At 44.0% G+C, this 21,280-nt stretch overlaps 1 protein-coding gene across 2 annotated transcripts in view; it reads right to left on the bottom strand.

The window, feature by feature from the left end:
- TJP2 (tight junction protein 2) overlaps positions 1-21,280 on the bottom strand; it is a 114,123-nt gene that overhangs the window by 76,416 nt on the left and 16,427 nt on the right. For both annotated transcript variants that reach the window (XM_045772602.2, XM_045772601.2), the window contains exon 2: positions 11,862-11,982. The gene's annotated coding sequence lies outside the window, so the exon portion shown is untranslated. The remainder of the gene's footprint in view (positions 1-11,861; positions 11,983-21,280) is intronic.

Below are 21,280 nucleotides of genomic sequence, written 5' to 3'. Positions count from 1 at the left end.
AAACTACATGTTTTGAGGCACCTGGGTGGCTCAGTTAAGTGTCCGATTTTTTATTTCGGTTCAGTCATGATCGAGAACATTTGAGCCCTGAGTCGAGCTCCAGGCTGAGCGGGGAGTCTCCTTGAGATTCTCTGCCTCCCTCTCCCTCTGCCCCCCCCCCAACTCCTGTGCTCTCATGAGCGTTCTCTCTCTCTCTCTAATAATCTTTTTTTAAAAATTATATGTTTTAATTTTAGAAAGCTTCTCTTCCTCTAGGACTTGCCTCTTTGCTATCTCCCTGTATTCAGCCTTGCCTCTCCCTATCCATCCTCCCCAACAGCCAGAATGATCTTTCCATGAGGCAAATCAGATCTCGTAACTCTATCCTTTTAAACCCTCAAAATGCCAGCAATCCAGACGTCTTGTCATGGCCTCTGTCATGGGTTGAACATTTGTGTCTCTCCCAGCCCCCCAAAAGGGTTGAAGTCCTAACCTCCAGTGTGGTGGTATCTGGAAATGCGCCTTTGAGAGGGAATTAGGTTTAGATTAGGTCATGAGAGTAGGACCCTCCTGATGAGATCTGTGGTCTTGTAATAGAAAGAGACCTCTCTCCAGGATCATGCTCCTAGATTAGGTCATGAGAATAGGACCTCTCTCCAGGATCATGCTCCTAGGAAACACCGTGTGAGGACACACGGAGAAGGCAGCTGCCCACAAGCCAGGAGGAGGGCCCCCACCAAGAGCCAAATCTGTCAGCACCCTGATCTTGGACTTCGTAGTCCCCAGAACTGTGAGAAATAAATGCCTGTTGTTCAAACCACCCAGACTATGGCATTTAGTTACAGAGCACAAGCTGGCTAAGACAGCCTCCAAGTCGTACATGAATTGAACCTGATGCCCCCTCCAAACTCAGCTCATCCTGCTCTCTCCCAGGCTCCCATCCCGGAGCCACACTGGCCTTTCTTTGTTGCTGTTGAGACCCTGCCAAGTGCATTTCTCCCCTAGAGCCTTTGTTTGAGCTTCCCTGCCTGGACCACAGAGCCAGCTTCTGCTTAGATATCTCTATCTAAAGCAGGAAGCATCCCTTGAGGTGGCAGCCAGGAAGGGATGCCCTCAGGAGAGAGTCAAGTTTAAGTTAAAGCAAGGACACGGAGTCCAGCTGAGTGTTTTGCTTACTGTGAAGCAGACATTTCAGAGAGCAGAGTGCAGAGGTATGAAGAGGTGGGGGTGGGGGGTGGTGTGGTTGGACTAAGGGAAGCCTAGAGAGGAACCACAGCTCAAGACAGCAAAGGACCCTAGTATCCACGGCTCTCCCTATTACTATTGGTAAGACATTGGCAGGGATGTTGTTATTACTACAATGAAAAGATGAAAAGGAGTGAGTGCCAAAGTGATTAAAAAAAAATCAGACTTTCAGGGGAGAAAATTCTCAGTTCTCAGTGGATGGTGGCTTTCAATTCACCCTCTCCTCTTTCTGCCATTGGCACAAATCCCAAACCCCAGCCTTTCCTCCTGATGTGAGAACCTGGCAAAGTTTCTGGGCGTGATGGGTTGAGCTGGCCACAGAACTGACAGAAGAACTGGCGATGCACCTGAGAGCCAGCTGTGGGCCGGAGGAGGCCCTGGCCTGGTGCCGGGGACAGTGTCGGCGGACCCGTCGTGCCAGGGTCACGTGCAGGCTCCCAGGACATGCACAGGATGGTCTGAGAGTGCTCAGGCTGGCAGGCAAGGTCAAGGTATTCTCAGCCTGCTGGACAGGGGTCAAGACAGGACATAATCCAGCTCCAGGCCTAAAGATCCTAGAAGCACCTTTTGAAGCACAGTTTGGTCGAGACAGGCCCTACCAGGGAGAGTCTCCACATTGTGGAGCCTCAGAGGGGGGGTTTATTGAACTCCTGTTTACACCGCAGAGTATACAAAATCCACACACTTCCCAGAGATGATGCCACTTGTTAACCCGCCATTAAAACCAGCACCAACAAGGGGCGCCTGGCTGGCTCAGCTGGTGAAGCGAGCGAGCAGCTCTGGATCTCAGGGTCTTGAATTCAAGCCCCACGTTGGGTATAGAGATCACTTAAAAAACAAACAAACAAACAAACAAACAGAAACCCTGATAAACAAAGATTGATTAAACGCATACTATGTGCCAGAAATCTTTCAAACACGGTTTTAGCTCATTTTATGTAAGTCCTCACAGTGCCCCCCTCCGTATTTGGTGTATTTGGTATTATTGCCGCGCTTTACCGAGGGGAAAACAGCTATTGCTTGAGGTCCCTTCCAGGAGAAAGCGGAGGAGCCTCCAGACACAGGGCTGTCGGATCGAAGCCCATCCTCTCCAGCACTCTCCGGCCTGTGTTCACTGTCTCTCCCGCAGCCGGATGATGGCATGGAGTCAGGGACGGGTGGGGTTTTGGTGTTGCTACTGCTGTCTTCCTTATGGCTCCTTTTTAAAGAACTCAGGAGGGTTTCTGCCAAACCAGCTGTCGGGGAATCATGCTTGTGAAACTCTTCCTCTACAGTATTGAAAAGGTAAACGCCACCACTCTCTCCTCCAGCCATCCAAGATGCCGAAAGGAAAGAAGGCTAAGGTGGAGAAGGGGGCCCTGAAGCTTCTGTCGTGAAGAAGCAGGACGCCAAGAAGATAGTCAATTCCCTGTTTGAGAAAAGGCCCAAGAATTCTGGCATCGGACAGGACATCCAATCCAAAAGGGACCTCACACGCTTTGTCAAATGCCCCGGTTATATCTGGCCGCAGCAGCAAAGGGCTCTGCTCTATAAACGTCTACAAGTGCCTCCCGCAACGAACCAGTTCCCCCAGGCCTGGACCGCCAAACAGCTACTCAGCTGCTTAAGCTGGGCCGCAAGTACAGACCAGAGACAAGGCGAGAGAAGAAGCAGAGATTGTTGGCCCAGCTGAGAAGAAAGCTGCCGGCAAAGGGGATGTCCCCACTAAGAAACCGCCTGTCTTCGATCTGGCATTAACACTGTCACCACCTTAGTGGAAAACAAGAAGTGGCTCAGCCAGTACTGACTGCACACAATGTGGATCGCACTGAGCTGGCTATCTTCCTGCCTGCCCTGAGTCGGAAGACGGGAGTCCCCTACTACACTATCGAGGGCAAGGACAGGCTGAGGCGTCTGGCCCACAGGAAGGCCTGTGCCACCGTTGCCTTCACGCAGGTTAACTGGAAAGACAAAGGAGCTCTGGCTAAGCTGGTGGAAGCCATCAGGACCAATGACAATGACAGATGGTGAGATCCGCTGTCCCTGGGGAGGCAACATCCTGGGTCCAAAGTCGGTGGCTCGAATTGCCAAGTTGGAAAAGGCAAAGGCTAAAGAACTGGTCACCAAACTGGGCTGAGTGTATACTGTTGAAATTTCTGTACACAAAAGTAATAAACAGTTCTCTTTCAAAAAAAAAAAAAAAGAAAAGGTAAATGCCACAAATGCATCTGACTCCAGCCATGAGCTAGTTAATGAGAATCCTTGATACAAATGTGATCTGGTGTCTAACTGAACTCCACAGTACCCTTTCCCTAAACAAGTACTTTAAGAAAATACACTTTAATAGGTTAAAAATTGGACTACGTAAAAAGGCCCTCATCTCACAGGCAAGGGAGGTAACCTGAGGTGAGAGAGGCCCAGGGGACTGTCGCAGAAGACACAGGTCCTCCAGGGAACCAGAGGGGCCTCTGGCAACATGTGAATTGTTTTAAAAAATTATCACCAGAACCCTCTGGTCTGAAGAATTCAGTATCCCTGATCAGCACAGATTAAAGTTGTTGAAGAGTCTCCTAGATTTTCAAAGAATTCTCAGACCTGAAAGGGGCCTTAGACAAACATTGCAAGCAGAAAGTTTTCCAGGGCAGTCGTAAATTAGTGCAGGCCTTGGAAACAAAGGCCACCGGGCCTAGGAAAGGCACTTCCAGAAGGCGCGCAACCCAAGTTGAAGATGTGGCTCAAAACATTTCAGTTCCTATGGGATTTCTGCTAGATTTCTCTGATGACAAGAATTACCTGAGGCCTCCCAGGTCCCTCCATGAGATGCTGGTTCGGAGGGGTCTAAGAAGGGGCAGGCGAATGGATGTTTTTTTTTGTTTGTTTTTTTTTAAAGATTTTATTTATTTGACAGAAATAGAGACAGCCAGCGAGAGAAGGAACACAAGCAGGGGGAGTGGGAGAGGAAGAAGCAGGCTCATAGCAGAGGAGCCTGATGTGGGGCTCGATCCCATAACGCCGGGATCACGCCCTGAGCCGAAGGCAGACGCTCAACCGCTGTGCCACCCAGGCGCCCCAGGCGAATGGATGTTTTGAGCATGCACCCGACCCCACCCCCGAGTGAGGCTCATTATCAGGGAGGTCTGGGAAATTCTACCAAAGGCACACTGTTTGGTTTCCTTCCTCCCTCCCTCCCTTCTTTCCTCCCTTCCTTCCTCTTTTTTTTTTTTTTTTTTTTTTTAAGATTTTAGTTATTTATTTGAGAGAGAGAAGGAGAGTGTGAGCAAGAGAGCACAAGCAGGGGTAGCAGCACAGGGAGTGGGAGAAGCAAGCTCCCTGGATCATGACCTGAGCCAAAGGCAGCTGCTTAACTGACTAAGCCACCCAGGAGCCCCAAGGGACTTTGTTTTAATACTCTGACACAAGACAGGAAGATTACCATTTTGAAGGCAGGTAAAACACTCAAAGGTCAGAAAATAATTCTCTCCATTTGAAAAATGCTGTCTTTGGTTTGCAAAAGAAAGGATCTGGTCTCCTCATTCTCTTTGTTGTATTTATTTACATATGTATCTGCATATACACATATCATTTATATTTCCATTATTTTTATATACATGATACTTGTTTATTTGCCCAAACCATAGAGATTAGCAAAACACGAGGTGCCTGGGTGGCTCAGTCAGTTAAGCATTGGGCTCCTATTTCCGCTCAGGTCATGATCTCAGGGTCATGAGATGGAGCTTTGCCTGAGGCTGGAGACTGCTTAAGATTCTCTCTCTCTCTCTCTCTCTCTCTCTCTCTCTCTCGGGGCGCCTGGGTGGCACAGTGGTTAAGCGTCTGCCTTCGGCTCAGGGCGTGATCCCGGTGTTATGGGATCAAGCCCCACATCGGGCTCCTCCGCTATGAGCCTGCTTCTTCCTCTCCCACTCCCCCTGCTTGTGTTCCCTCTCTCGCTGGCTGTCTCTATCTCTGTCAAATAAATAAATAAAATCTTTAAAAAAAAAAAAAAAAAGATTCTCTCTCTCCCTCTCCTGGCTTGTGCACACGTGTGCAGGCTCACATAGTCTCTCTCAAAAAAAAAAAAAAAAAATTAGCAAAATAGAACTACATTGTCACCATCCAAAGCAAACTACTATTAGAAACTAGATGAGCATCCTTCCAGGCACCTCTCTACAGGTAAGCATATAGATAAATACACCTTTGCACACCTGGGGCCACACTAGACATGCACTTTCGCTAACTTTATTTCTATATAAGAATATTGCTTGACTTTTTTCACGGCAATACAGATCTATATTTTCATGTTTCTAACTGCACAATATTCCATTTGTATGAATATACTATAATTTGCTGAATAAATACTTTTGCTTAAAGTTCTTTTTTAAAAAGTGGTATGGAGTGGCACCTGGATGGCTCAGTCGGTTAAGCATCTGACTTCGGCTCAGGTCATGTTCTCAGGGTCCTGGGATGGAGCCCTGCATAGGACTCCCAGCTGAGCGGGGAGTCTGCTTCTCCCTCTTCCTCTGCCCCTCCTCCTGCTCGTGCTCTCTCTCTCTCAAATAAATAAAATCTTTTAAAAAGGGTGGATGGAAGGACAAAATAAATCTTATGTAGTAATAATATTTAATAAAACACTAGTAAATTTAATGAATATCTAATTTATAATTGTATTTATTTAGATATAACATAGAGTAATAATATAAAACATTTTATAACTTATCATTTATATTGTTAAAAGATTTCGTGGGATGCCTGGGTGGCTCAGTCAGTTAACTGTCTGCCTTCAGCTCAGGTCATGATCCCAGGGTCCTGGGATCAAGTCCTGAATTGGGCTCCTTGCTCAGTGGGGAGCCTGCCTCTCCCTCTCCCTCTGCTCGCCCTGCTTGTGCTCATGCTCTCTCTCTCTCTGACAAAAAAAATAAAATCTTGGAAAAAAAAGATTCCCCAGTTAACAAAATATTAATACTATATAATAAGCCCTGGTTCACGTTCTCTCCAGATTAGCAGTTATATCACCCCTAAACTGATCGCCCTACTGGCGACACTCCTTATGTCCAGTTCTGGCCCCTTAGAGTTATCATGGACTCACCTCATAATATGGGCTCCGAAAAACCAGCCAAGGCGAAAACTTAAAACTTGTACTTCTCTTTCAAAGCATGTTGACAGAGTTAATTATTTTAGTTAACTAGACTTAAGGTCTGAAGTTGACTTTTTGAATATCAATAATTATATTTCAAACATCAAGATCAAATTTTTTTTTAAGATCTTATTTATTTACTTGACAGAGAGAGAGGCAGCAGGAGAGGGAACACAAGCTGGGGGACTTGGAGAGGGAGAAGCAGGCTTCCCGCCGAGCAGGGAGCCCGATGCGGGGCTCGATCCCAGAACTCTGGGATCATGACCTGAGCCAAAGGCAGACGTTTAACGACTGAGCCACCCAGGCGCCCCCATCAATATCAAGAGTAATTATAATCAAATAAGTATGTATATTATTAAAATCAATAATTTTTAAAATATCAATATAATTATGATTAAATGGGGGAATCTGTCCAGGGTGTTTTGTCTAGTCTTGCTATACAATCAGACTACCTCCAAACAAATCAAAAATTCGGCTGAACTGAAAACTGCTGTCACCAATCACTCTGTTGATAAAAACGTGACGAAGTACCAAAAACTAGGGCTCCAATGATGACACCCCTTCCAAGCAGAAGCTAGTTGCAAATTCTTTATCTCCATCTTAGCCGGCTAATGGAAATCATGATATGAGCTGCCTCTAGGTTTCCCCCACACAGCCACAGCACCAGGGCCCAATCAGGCGGCATGCACAGCAGCACGACTGCTGATTACAAGACTGAACTTCCAGCTGGGGAAGAGCCCTTATCCATGTAAATTTCCTCAGGCAGGGCAGTGCCTAGCCCCTAGGGTACTTGACACTATTACTAGACCTCTAAGTGGCTGGAATAGGTGGAGGAGAAAGTGTTAGAGGTAAGGACAGATGGTGGTGTGGAAAAGGGATAGTAAGTACAGAGAACCCTTCTAAGAAATCTGGCTGTGAAAAGTGAGAGATAGATAGCGCTCTGGGTTGGAAAGCACCTAGTCATCTTCTAATCCCCAGTTCTGGATTCTTTTAAACCTGCAAGAGTATGATTAACTTTCTGCTTCAGAACCTAGCTTCAGGATTACTCATCTGTGTGCTATACTTAACAATGTCCAGACATCTCAAATTTCCAGAGATAGGCCAGATGGCCACCACTTTGTCTTGATTTCATGAGTAAACCACGTGCTCTAATTTTTGTTTGGAAAACATGTCTGACTATAGCTTAAGCATTCAAAAGTAAGAATAAACCCTCCTTATTTTTACTTTTCTTTCACTTAAGTGGTATACCAATTTCTCATGACGAAAATTTGCTCGAATTGCTAAAATAACAAAGTCTTTATAGATAAGTATTTGGAGCAGTGCTCTCCCATTTTAAATACTTAGGAAAATATGGAATTATTGTGTGGATATCAACAAAACTCTTTGTCTGAATCTTTACAAATAGACAGTTAAGGTGCTTGAATCCCTGAATGCTTAAATAATTCCAAGTAAATATACTTACAGTGCAAGTTTAAGGGCTAACACATTGTTTACAAACATTTAGGCTGTTTGGGAAGGACATTAAGAATAGAATAGCTAGGCACCTGGATGGCTCAGCTGGTTGAGCGTCTGCCTGAAGCTCAGGTCAGAATCCCGGGGTGCTGGGATCCAGCCCCACATCAGGCTCCCTGCTCATCGGGGAGCCTGCTTCTCTCTCTCCCTCTGCCTCCCACCCCCTGCCCCCACTTGTGCTTTCTCTCTCTGTGTGTCAAATAAATAAATAAATAAAATCTTAAAAAAAAAAAAGAATAGAATAGCTATACTCAGATAAATTCTGTATTTATAGGTATTTCACATTTTAACAGCAAAAAGAGCACATCTTGAAAAAAACCCTTTCTGTCATGAATTTTAAATGTTTCATATACTCCACTAACTTCCCACAGTCAAGCAGGTAAGATAGAAAACTGAAATGGAAGAATATCTTATCTGGAAACTAACAGGCTAGCAGCTTGGCACTCTGGTCTCCAGGCCACTGCGTTCCCAGGGAGCCTTGCAGAAACATGGCAGAAACAAACACTAGAAGCCAGTAAAGCACTGGGTGACAGAGCACAGCTATGCAGTCAGACAGGCCTGTGTTTCAACAAGCCTCCGTTCTGCTACTTTTTAGCTTTAACCTATGACCACTAGCCAACTGTTTTTGACCTACCCAAATGGCAAGTGTGACTTGGGCAGCTTACCTAAACTCTCTGAGCCTCCCTTTCTCATCTATAAAATGGTGTTATGGATTATATTGTGCCCCCATAACATTTATATATTGAAGTCCTGCCCCTCATTACCTCAGAATGTGACCTAATTTGGAGACAGGGTAGTCAAGTTAAAGTGAGGTCTTCAGGGTGGGCCCTAATCCATTACAATGGTGTCTTTATAAAATGGGGAAATCTGGACACAAAGACAGACACACGCAGAGGCAAGACAGGCATCTATAAGTCAAGGAGAGATGCCCAGAACAGACCCTTCCCTCACAACCCTCAGAGGGAAACGAGTCTGCCTACAGCTTGATTTCCGACTTCAGCCTCCAGGACTGAGACACTAAATTCCCATTGTAGAAGGCAGCTGGTGTGAGGTATTTCGTCCTGCAGCTCTAGGAAATCAATACACATTGGGAGTATAACTAGACCTACACCTCATAGGGTGGGTATGAGAATTAAATGAGACAACGCAGAGAAAATATTAATCACCGTACCAACTACATTATAGTGAGCACTCAAATAATCATAAAGCTTTCATCGTCACTGCTACAGCCTGAAGCTTCACTTCATACATCAGAATTACAGTGGGATTCTCACCACACACCATAACTTCTAGCCTGTGCAGCATCTCTAAGCCCTGTGCTATACAGTCTCTGCTCCCCAAGTTCCTTTCCCCCCTTTGCCCATGTGGCCAACAACTTTTCATCCTCAGGTCGCCTCTCAAATATCACCTTCCCCAGGAGAAACCCCCCTCACATGGTCACTGCCTCAGGCCTTCTGCTCCCATCCACACAAGGGGTGGATACAGGCTTCTTCACACAGCAATGCAGTTACTGATTCCAAATTAGACTCCCCGGTCCCCCAGGGATGAGCTTTTATATTCCTCTAAATTTCCCTCAGGTAGTGCTGTGTGAGATGCTCCTAAAATGTCTGAGGAAACAATCCCTTCACCTCAGGTAAGGAAATTGGCCACATACACCATCTATAAACAAGCCCATGCTCTAAACCAGCTTTTTCTAGGTTAGAGGTTCTCAAAAGTGTGGTCTGGAAACCAAGTATGGCCGGGCTGGGAACTTGTTAGAAATGCATACTCCTGGGCCTCACCCCACATTGACCAAAGCAGAAACTCTGGGGGTACAACCCAGGAATCTGCTTTAACAAGCCCTCCAGGAGTTTCTGATGCCCTAAAGTGTGAGCACTACTGCTGTGGGTCTATGCAATTCAATAACAGGAGGTTTGGCAGCTGGTGTGAGCTCCCTACGTATGCTTACAGAATGGGGAGGCCCTGGGGAGATAGGACTGCAGAGCAGCTCCCAGGTGCACAGAAGTAAAAGTTTTAAGTTTTCACCTTCAGCTGGCTTTTCTAAGCCCATATTATGGGGTGAGTCCATAATAACTCTGAGGTCTCTGAATTGCCTAACAATGAGAAGCCATGTCAAGGAAGTGAAGCTCTGCCCAGATTCACATCCTTCCAGAAGGCTGATGATCAGAAACCTCAGGTCAAGGGCAGGCTCTACAGGAACCCTCCTCCGCCCATGCCAGACACTGGATGCTAAGGGATCATAAAATCCTTGCTTCAGTAAACCTGGACAGCACCAAAGAATCCTTAACTCCAGGCGGCCACCATCGATGGATCAGAACTAGCTCTTGAGAAAATCTGCTACTATTCTGAGCTTATGAATTAGGTTTCCAAGCTCTGTAGAGTTAGTATAACTCAGTATATACAGTCAGCTGTTACTACAGGAATCTCACTGAAGTTGGGAGTCAGGGTCTGTGCAACCCTGGGAAAATCACTCAAAATCTGTGAATCTCAGTTTATTTGTAAATAATACCTTTCCTCTCAGGGTTGTTCTGAGGTTAAACAATGTGGGTAAACAAAATGACATCAAAGAACCTTTGGCCACTAGTACAGGGAATCAGAACCAGGGAAGCATTTATTGGAAGGAGCTCGCTTGGGACGCCTGGGTGGCTCAGTGGGTTAAGCGCCTGCCTTCAGCTCAGGTTATGATCCCAGATCCTGGGATTGAGTCTGACATCGGGCTCCTTGCTCAGCAAGGAGTCTGCTTCTCCCTCTCCCTCTGCTGCTCCCCCTTCTTGTTCTCTCTCTTTCTCACTGTCAAATAAATAAATACAATTAAAAAGGGGGGGGGCTTGCTTGAGTCACAAAGAGCGTTCCTTCCTACAGACAATGCCAGCACTATCCCCCTTCGCCACACTCCACACTGCTCCTCCAATTCATTTGACCAAATCAATAGATCCTACCTCAAAATCTAGTTTCAGGAAAACTGCTGGAGTCTCCGTAAGCATCTGTTTTCTTATGTTTGAAAACTTTAAGAGCTCCACAGATAACATCTCAGCAAATAAAACCTACTCCAAGTCCGGTCAGTTCAGTGGAAACTAAGGGCTTCCCCACACAAGCGTCCCCATTTGGACAACTAGACTTCAAGAAAGACCTTCGTATGTGCCTAGCTCTTGCTATACTTAAACTTATTTCGTGTCATATTGACGCTTTCACCGATGACGGATCTGAACTCAGAAACTTTAAGGCACGTGCAGGCACACTGGGATTTGCTATCTGCTACCCTGGCGTGTGCCATTCACACTCCATTAAACTCAAGCTCTGACACACAGCTAGAATCCACCCAGGCAGGGGGTTTAAGCTTAAACAGGCAGGAATTATGAAACAAGCACATGAAAAAAATTCCAACCCCATTCCAGTGGACCACGGACTGGCCTATAATCAGGGGTTAAAGTGTAACTAAGAAAAAATACTTCGCAGCATCTGTCAAAATAAAATTTAATGCCTTGTAAATCTCATTTAATTCCTACTTAAAATTGAATCAGATAATACTCACTCTTAGTTCTTTCACTAAAAGCTTGTACATAATTAATCTTTAGAAGCCGGTGCAACCGACGTCTGTAATATTTTCAGCAAAGTGCTTACCACTGTTACATAATTTTGCTACCTCAAACATAATGGAAAAAACATGACTTACCAGAATGACCTATAACCCCAGACACTAAAATACTTTGCCAGGTATTTATTCTGAACCACGGCAGTTGGATTTATCTGCTCCAGCCAGGAAGGAGCTCAATTAGTTCTCACCCAACCGCGGCAAAGTTACACCTATCAATTCAGACCATAAATGCAGGTATGGTGTTTCTGTCCGTTGGTAAATATGACATTACAATTAAATTTTCTCTGATATTGAACAATTTCTCTATCAGCAACATTGAAAATGGTAGCCTTGACTATCTCTAGGATGCGAAATAATTTACACCAAACTTTAGGTGGAGGAAAGCCGGTAACCAGGTTGGTGAGAGAAAAAAGCAAGTACCTGGTACAGCAGGCTGTCCGCCGGCACACGTCTGGGCTTCCTGGGGAGCTCGTGCCAGGAGGCACAGCTGGAGTGCCAATCCCACTCACAGGGAGATGATAATAACGCGGTACCCCTCACCCTGAAAAAGACAATGTGGTTAAAAATCCAACATGGTCACTTCCACCACAGTAAGATCTTGGGAAACGCACCGAAGTTCACATACGTTTACAGAGTTGTGCAACGTCACCAAAATCCATTTTAGAGCATTCTCACTACTTCAAGAAAGAAACCTTGGGGTGCCTGGGTGGCTCAGTCGGTTAAGCCTCCGACTCTTGATTTTGGCTCAGGTCGTGATCTCACGGTCATAGGGTGGAGCCCCATGTCAGGCTCTGTGCTCAGTGGGGGAGTCTGCTTGAGATTCTCTCCACCCCCACCCCCACCCCCCGCATGCCTCTCTTTCTCTGTCTCTCAAATAAATAAATAAATCTTTAAAAGAGAAAAAAAACTTCCACCCTTTAGGCCTCATCCCCCAATGCTCCAGTTCTCTCCTCCTGCCCCACGCTGGCAACCACAAATTTAAGTTTTGTCCCTACACATTCACCACACTGGATGTTTCATAAAACAAGCTAGTATAATACATGACCTTTGTGACTGGTTTTGTTTACTTAGCATAATGTTTTGGAGTTTCATCTATGCTCTAGCTTGTCTCAGAACTTCACTCCTTTTTAGGGCCAAATAATACTTCCCTAGATGGGCAGACTGTAGTTTATTTATATTTTCATCAGCTGATGTACATTTGGGTTGTTTCCATTTTGGCTATTATGCACAAGTGTTTAGACAGGCAGTTGTTTTTTTTTAAAGCTTTTATTTATTTATTTGTCAGAGAGAGCACAAGCAGGGGGAGCAGCAGGCAGAGGGAGAAGCAGACTCCCCGCTGAGCAGGGAGCCTGACGCGGGACTTGATCCCAGGACCCTGGGAGCATGACCTGAGCCGAAGGCAGATGCTTGACCAACTGAGCCACCCAGGCGCCCCTTGACAGGCAGTTTTCATTTATGTCAGTGTGTATCTAGGAGTGGAATTGCTGTTCCCAATATTTTCAGCCTTCAGAAAACGGAGAAAATGAGTACCCACGTAAAATCTGGCACCACCAATCCACCCGAGGGTCATCCTGAGGAACAAACTCTTGTGAGAATTCACTTTTCAGGTGAAAAAAATACTCAGCAGGTGGAAAAATACAGAGAAAACTTTTTTTTTAATTATAGTAAAATACACTTAACATAAAATTTGCCATTTTCAAGTAAACAATAAATAGAGGGGTGCCTGGGTGGTGCAGTGGTTAAGGATCTGACTCTTGATTTCGGCTCAGGTCAAGATCTCCGGGTCATGAGATGGAGCCCCCATCAGGCTCCGCACTCACCAGGGAGTCTGCCTGAGATTTTTTTCTCTCCCTCGCCCTCTGCCCCTCCCCCTACTTGTGCATGGGTGTTGGCTTGCTCGCGTGAGCGCTCTCTCTCTCTCAAATGGATAAATCTTTTTAAAAAAGTAACAACAAAGAAAACATTTTAAACTAAAAGGGAATTCATTTTTTTCACAGCATTTATGATACTGGCTCATCTTTACTTTTATATTTGTGGATTGCCCACAATTCAAAAAGATGGCAGGTCCTTTTTTTTTTTTTTTTGACCCCTAATTCCAAGGGAATCCAACAAACATCCCTTCTGCACATTTTTATTGATCCTGCATATGCCTTTTAAACCGCACAAGGAGGCAAGCTCACTTCTGGGTGAGGCCTGGGCCCTGGCAGCTTCACACAGGGTAGTCATGTTCAGTGGGAGGAAGAATGTGGCTTCTCACCAGTTCTGGACATGCTCTTCTGTTTGCTAGACAAAGTGATATTGTGGTATCTATGCAAAACACTCCCTACACGATGAAACAGAAATAAAGGATAGTGTCGATTGTATTTATACAGGCAGGGGACACATTTCCCTTCTCCTCCAAGAAGCAGCAGGAAATGTAGGCACTGGCTAAAGCAAGGCCATCTGGACATCCTACAAAGCAAGCAACAGGGTTAGAGCCCGGCCCATGCATGGTTTCTATTATTACTTCCAAAGATAAATAAATGGCCAGCAAATCAAGATGGGCTTGGTTATGCTTTTGGCCTTAATATGAAATTTTTCTGCAGGTATCAGCTCCAAAAAGTGCTCGTTTCTTGTACTGAATCAGATTGCTTTTTAATTTAATCAGTTTTCTGCATTTCTAGAACATCTTGGTTTTAACTTTCTTTGATAAGATTCCCAAGGTTTTTGACACGTATTGGAACCACCAATAACAATCAACCATTTCTAAAATACACCAATATTGATGAGGGCTACTTTTAAATTTAGAAATAGATGGGGAAAGAACTAAATTATATTTTTGGTTTTCAAGAGTATTGACAGATACGTAAAATTAGTATCAGGTAGGGGCGCCTGGGTGGCGCAGTCGTTAAGCGTCTGCCTTCGGCTCAGGGTGTGATCCCGGTGTGATGGGATCGAGCCCCACATCAGGCTCCTCCGCTAGGAGCCTGCTTCTTCCTCTCCCACTCCCCCTGCTTGTGTTCCCTCTCTCATTGGCTGTCTCTATCTCTGTCAAATAAATAAATAAAATCTTTAAAAAAAAATTAGTATCAGGTAACATGAAAATCTTGACAAAATTTTAAAAGGAAAATTCATAGGTGGATCGGTATTTTTGTGTTTGAATGTCAATTCCTTTGAACATTTTTTTTCTTTATTTGTGGCTATACCGACACCAAGTTAAGCACGGGCAAATCTTTGCTGAGCGCCTCCCACGTGCCAGGCACTGGGGCAAACATGCACCTGCAGAAGCCGTCCAAACTGTGCTGCAGCGAACTTGGTGGGTAGCTGGTGGTCTGGGCCTATCATGTGACTACAGTTTACAGAGGAGAAGCCCAAGCACGGCCCCATTTGCAGACAGCAAGACAAAGTACTCAAAGGAGGAGGGCGTTGGCGGCCAATGAATTCCTTGAGGTTTTGAAAACTGAATCATGACCTGACTTCCAATTATGTTTTAAAATGTGAAAGCAGCTGCTCTTGAATACTATGCAGTATTACACGCTGCAGCAATTGTAATATTTATTAAAAAGAATGAAATGACCTAAATTCTTGGAAAAAATATCGGCCTCATTATTTAGTCAACCAGGCCAATAGGGATCTCCGGTCAGATTTCCCTCCACAGAAGCAAGGCCAGCCACCTGCCTTCTTACCACTGTCACCTCTAACGATGGCAGGGAGGGGGCAGGTGTTGGGACTGCAAGCCCTCAGGAAGATCAGAAAAGTTTGAAGTCGCGGCACCTGGCTGGCTCAGTCAAAGGATCATGCGACTCTTGATCTCAGGGTTTTGAGTTCGAGCCCCACGTGGGGTGTACAGATTACTTAAATAAATAAAACTTAAAAAAAAAAAAAAGTTTGAGGTCAAGAGGAAAGCAAGTATGCCAATGGAGAGCACTTCTCAAGGTGCTTGTTTCTCAAAGTGTGGGTCATGGACTGAACCATCAGCATCACCTGGACCATCCACCAGTCATCACCTGGGTTGACAGCAGGACCTGGAAGCTAATTAAATGCAGACTCCCAGGCCCCACCATCATTACAGAATTAGAATCTGCATTTTAACAGTGATTCATATGCACATTAAGATGTGAGAAATAAGACATCAGAGTGACTCTGAAAGATTTAGAACTGATTAGTGAAATTAATCAGTAGGAGATAACCCCTGCTAGGTTACCCAGGAAGGAGATTTTACTAAAAGCTTAGTGAACGATATTCCCATGTCCAAAGGAAGACTGTGTTAGGTGAAAAGGGAGTCAGCAAACACAAGAATGAGAACCAGCAAAACAATGTTTAGTCCGTGTGTATTTAAAGAACTCAAAGTATTACAGATACAAGAAAGATCTCGTTGTCCTGTGACACAGTACTATTTCATCAGGCTTCAGGGAATGTTCTCTTAAAAAAAAGAGAATGAGGGGGGGGGGAGATGGGGAGACAGAGAGAGAGACAACATTCAACTTTCTTTATTAAGAATCACTTTGGAGTGAATAGTTTGACTTCTGTTTGGCTTACTTGGGGAAATGAGGAGAAGCAGAGATGGTTTTACTTGGGGTACTTACTCATTCCAATGGCTAGAAAAGGTTATCTTCAAAAGAAATGAATAATGTGGCAATCCATTTACACATCTGAATCGTGTGGATCTGTTTAGGGAGAATCCCTTAAGGACTGATCCTGAGCCAGAAACCAAGAACATTCACAGTTGCTGTCTGAGGGCCAAGCCCTCCATCATGGTGACTCAAATGAGTCTCGGTTTCACACTTGTAAAATCAAAGACCGAATCAGAATTAGGGAGTGATGAGATATAGACCTTGTACTGCACCTCTCCAATTTTGCGAATTAGTATGTCCCTCATCAATCACAGTATTTCTTCTCTGCTAAGCCCAGACTTGACTTGGGTGCCCTCCCTAACTCGACACTCTCAGCAGCCCACACATCTTTGTGGGCTTTGGCATGCAACAGGAAACCTCTCTGCTGTTCCTGACAAAAGGTCCTCCCAGCTCTGAACTTCTGTCATTCTGGGACATAAGTCCAGGCTACAGTATGCCCCATCTCCAAGGGCTACTTAAAGAATCACAATCTGATGTGATGTAATGAGCACTGGGTATTATATAAGACTGATGAATCACAGACCTGTACCTCTGAAACCAATAACACATTAAAAGTTAACTAATTGAATTAAAATTTGAAAAATGTTTAAGAAAATAAAAATAAAGAATCACAATTTGGTCATTACGACATGTTTTCCATGGCCCTCACTAAACATTAACCCACATGGACTCCCCCAGGGTTACTATATGCCCTTTGCCCTCTTGGCGCCTATATACACTTCCTTTCCTTCTCAAGACACAGTAAAACAATGCATAATGATGATGATGATGCCTCAGGATCCCATTCGAAAGCATCTCTAAAATTTCTTCAAGAAATATCTCATGTATTTCTAATAATAAAGACTACCTTTTACAGATGGGAAGAAAATCTACCTAAATCAAATGTCTCAACAGCAGCACTATCGACATTTTGGGCTGGATAATTCTTTGTTGGGGGGGGAGGGGGACCATCCTAACCATTTTAGGATGTTGGACAGCATCCCTGACTTCCACCCGCTAGATACCAGTAGCAACTCCCTAGGCTGTAACAGCCAAAATTGTGCCCAGACGTTGCCAAAAGTCCCCTGGGGGGCAAATCCCACCCCCTCCCTCCCTCCCTCCATTGAAAACTTCTGACCTAAATGATTACAGTAATTCTCTTAGGGAGATGGGATTACGGATGATTTTCTTCCTTATTTTCTTGTATTTTCTAAATCTTGTCTAATGAATGTATATTGTTTATATGCTAAAAATAAGCTAGTGACTTGGGACGCCTGGGTAGCTCAGTTGCTTAAGCATATGCCTTCGGCTCAGGTCATGATCCCATGGTTCTGGGATCAAATCGGGCTCCTTGCTCAGGCGGGGCGTCTGCTTCTCCCTCTGCCTGCTGCTCCCCCTGCTGTGCACATGCTCTCTCTGTCTCTCTGACAAATAAATAAATAGAAAATCTTAAAAAGAAATACCGTTAGCTACACAGATGCCTCAAGTTGATCCCTGAGTGAGTGCCAATGTGCGGTTCATGCAGTTTAAAAATTCAATTCAGGGGCACCTGGGAGGCTCAGTAGGTCAAGCGTCCAACTCTTCGTTTTGGCCTAGGTCGTGATTTCAAGGTCATGGGATCAAGCCCCATGCCGACTTCCTGCTCGGTAGGGCGTCAGCTTGAAATTCTCACTCTCACTCTCCCTCTCCCCCTGCCCCTCCCCCCCACGCCCCACGCTCATACACACTCTCTCAAATAAATAAATAAATAAATAAGAAAATCTTAAAAATGTTTTTAAAAATAAAAATACAATTCAGTCCCTAAAAATACTATCTGCCATACAGACACATTAAATTAAACTTCTCTTCAATGTGTAAAAGACACAAAAGAAGGGACTTTAGACAAGAAAGCAGGGATCGAGGCCTCTAACCATTCAGAAAAAAACATCTAAACCCTTCTTCAGCATGGTAAATTAGTGGGACATTAGAAAGAGATGTAAGGTAGAATAAAAAGTATTTACCTGAAACATTCCACATGTACACTTTAGTCAGAAAAATACTTGCATTATAGGAAAAAAATAAGGCCTAATTAATTATCTCATCTTTAAGAACTGCTATATGTACAGACCGTGTGAAAAAAAAAAAGTCAAAATCAGAAAATTAAAATATCCAAATGTAAAAACACCCATTACCTCATCTTCTTGGCTGCTAGACTAGGATTTTTCTTACCGTTATTATTGCCATGAATTTTATTACTATTTTAATTCAGTCTGGCAAGGCCCTATGTGCCAGGAAGAAACAAGTTCTCAGTGAAGAACTCACCGTCTATTCCCCTTAGGACAGGGATGACCCCTTCCTCTGCCGAGACCCCCCCCCCCAAAGACACACGAAGCATCTTCTGCCCTCCTCTGCTTACCCGGGGTGCTGCCAGAGGTTCGCATGTCTTCTGCTCTCAGGAAGAAGCTCTCTTTTGTTCAGTGGGGTGATACCAACTGCGGCTTCCAAGATAGCCATGTATTTCTTGTACCTCATCTTGTCTCTCTCAGAACAAGATCATGTAAATTTCGGGCACCGATCAGCGGAACCAAACGAAGTAATCTTTGCGAAGCCCCTGCGCTTTTAGATTCTCTGTGTCCCCCTAGCTCGAGCTACTGAACTCTACAGTGCCGGGTGAGGGTGCTGGCAAGGCTGAGGCCAAGCCACAAATAAATGAAAAAAAAAAAAAAAAAGAAAGAAAAGTCTCATTCGGATTTCCCTGCAACGTCAGTATTATATAAGGCTAAAGAATTTTGAATAAAGCACTAATGAAAATGACTTGCAGGACAACCGCGGTCCTAAACACAGCAATCTAACGTACACTCCCCAATTAATCCGCACGTAAATCTTTGAGGCTGCTAATCCTTCAAGTACTAATGGCACAGGAGGTGATTTATCTCAAGGTCTGGAAATAATTGGTCCAAAAAGCCTGCATGCCTCTGGATGAACTAAAATCAGAAACTGATTTGCTCCTTCTACAAATACCTCTACCCAAAAAGCTGTGCTTTGACAAATCAGGAACTCCAGTTGTCATTTCCTAGCAAGATATTTCTAAATGCCATAAACTCCTTGCTTGAGTCAATAGCAGAGATGGATTAATTGAGAAACAATTCTGTTTGGGTGGGTTTTTTTTTTTAAACATTTTTTTAAATACCTCTAGAACCCAACATAGGCGAGCTCCCATAGCATAAAAATATACTGCCTGGAGATGGTCAGACTCTACCCCCTCCCTGTCGTTGTAAATGTCTCCCCCCTCAGCTTGGAAGGCCTTTCTTACCCTCTTTCCGTGGGCTAATGGCGGGCTGTCGTCACAGTAGCCCACCTAATGAGTCATGGTACCCATGGGCCAGTCTCCTCTGAGATGAAATTATGACATTCGGCGAAACGCCCCCTTCCAGTCGGAGCTGTGAACCGGGGCGAGAGGACGCCCGGATGTTGGCACTCACGTTCCCCGCCACGTGAGAGGGCTCATCAAGAGCAGGTAGGAAGAACTGTACCAACAGAGATGGGATGATTTCATTTGAGCTTCTGGAGCCAGCTCTGCCTAAGGCCACTGTCATCCCGGGTGATCCCACTTACGCTTTTATCCAAGTTAATAAATTGACTTTTGTGAAATTTTGTTTTAGTTGCACTTCTGTCACTTGGAAGTAGTTCTGACTTACCCACCTCCCTGACGGATTTCTTCAAGCTGTATTTTTTCCACCGATTATGCTTATAGGAGTTGTGCTATTCCTTGTCTAAACAGACTCAGACGTAAAAGGGAAGTAAAACAGGACGGAGGCATTATGGGTTAATCCCGATTAACCTAAATATCCACAGTAAGTGTCCCAAACTCTTCCCCATCCTCCCAAATCTTGAGCTCTTCTTCTACAGATTCTCTCGCTTTCCTCAGTAGCAAGTTTCTTTGTCTTTGTCTTTTTATTTTAACCTGAATGACCTAAATCAGTGGTCTCCAAGTGGGGTGCACACACCAAAAGTCCTTTGGGTATGAAAAAAAAAATCAAACCATCTGTTTCCTATTTTCTCTCACCCATTAAAAATTTAGCTTGAGTGCTTATTTTGAAATAGTCATAATATTTACTTTGAGAACTTATATATTTTAAATTACATTAAGTTATGCCAGTTATAAAACTGAGGGTTACTGGAGGGGAGGTGGGCAAGGGGATGGGTAACTGGGTGATGGGCATTAAGGAGGGCCCGTGATGTGACAAACACTGAGTGTTATATGCAACTGATGAATCACTAAATTCTACCCCTGAAACTAATAATACACTATAGGTTAACTAACTGGAGTTTAAATAAAAATCTAAAAAATAAATAAATAAATAAATTTTTAAAAGTTAAAAAGATATGCCAGTTATAAATTACTATTGTAGACTGTGCTTAAAAATGGGAATAGGGTGTGTGAGCAAAAAAGTTTGAAGGTCAGTGGCCTAAATACCCTTCAATCTCTCCTTAAGCCTCAGTTTCCCATTTAGAAGATGAGAGGCCTGACCAGACAAATGCAGAGTTATAGTTCAAATAAACAACAAAAGACTAAGAAACGCCCACTTCACTTGCCTGATTATACAATTAATATAATCTAACCACAAAAGAGTGGTGGAAACAAGGGATAAACCACTTGGTCTCGGAAAATATTTCATTTCCATAGTATTCATGAATATTACTCCCACTGGTCGTTCTGTAAACAATTAGTACCAGTTAGTCACAGGAATTCTTTTATAGGCTGAACTCGGTTTTGCTACAGCTGCCACCGCTGAAAAAAATACAATACAGCCCTCATTTAATCATACAGGAAGATGTAATTATACTTACACAACAGTCTTTGTTCTAACAAATTGTATTTCTAACGACGCGTGATAAAAATTACTATACAGCCCTCTCAAATAAGAAACGAAGCCTGAGCTAGCAACAACACAGAAAATCAAGTTAAACTCGCTACCCGATGGCAGCTCTTTTACTCCGGTGAAAGTGACACGATACTTTATGAATGACACGTTTTAAAGTTTCGTTTTCTATAGGAATTTTTTGTGCATTTAACATACATCTTACGAAGTGATTCGTATCTATGATGACCTCCTACAAAACTAAAACTGGGTCTTTCATGAGGAAAAGAATTCTGCCTTAGCAAATAATAAAAAAAGAATTTGCTTTTCTTCCATAAATGAGATTGTTTCTGTTTTATAATTTACTTATTTATCCATTTAAAAAACTGTCATCTTTGTGAGAACG

This window comes from Ursus americanus, chromosome 34, assembly GCF_024610735.1.
Source record: "Ursus americanus isolate L20-20 chromosome 34, mUrsAme1.1.p, whole genome shotgun sequence".
NCBI lineage: Eukaryota > Metazoa > Chordata > Mammalia > Carnivora > Ursidae > Ursus > Ursus americanus.
The sequence above is the reverse complement of the archived record's forward strand: the minus strand, read 5'-3'. Positions and strand labels throughout refer to the sequence as shown.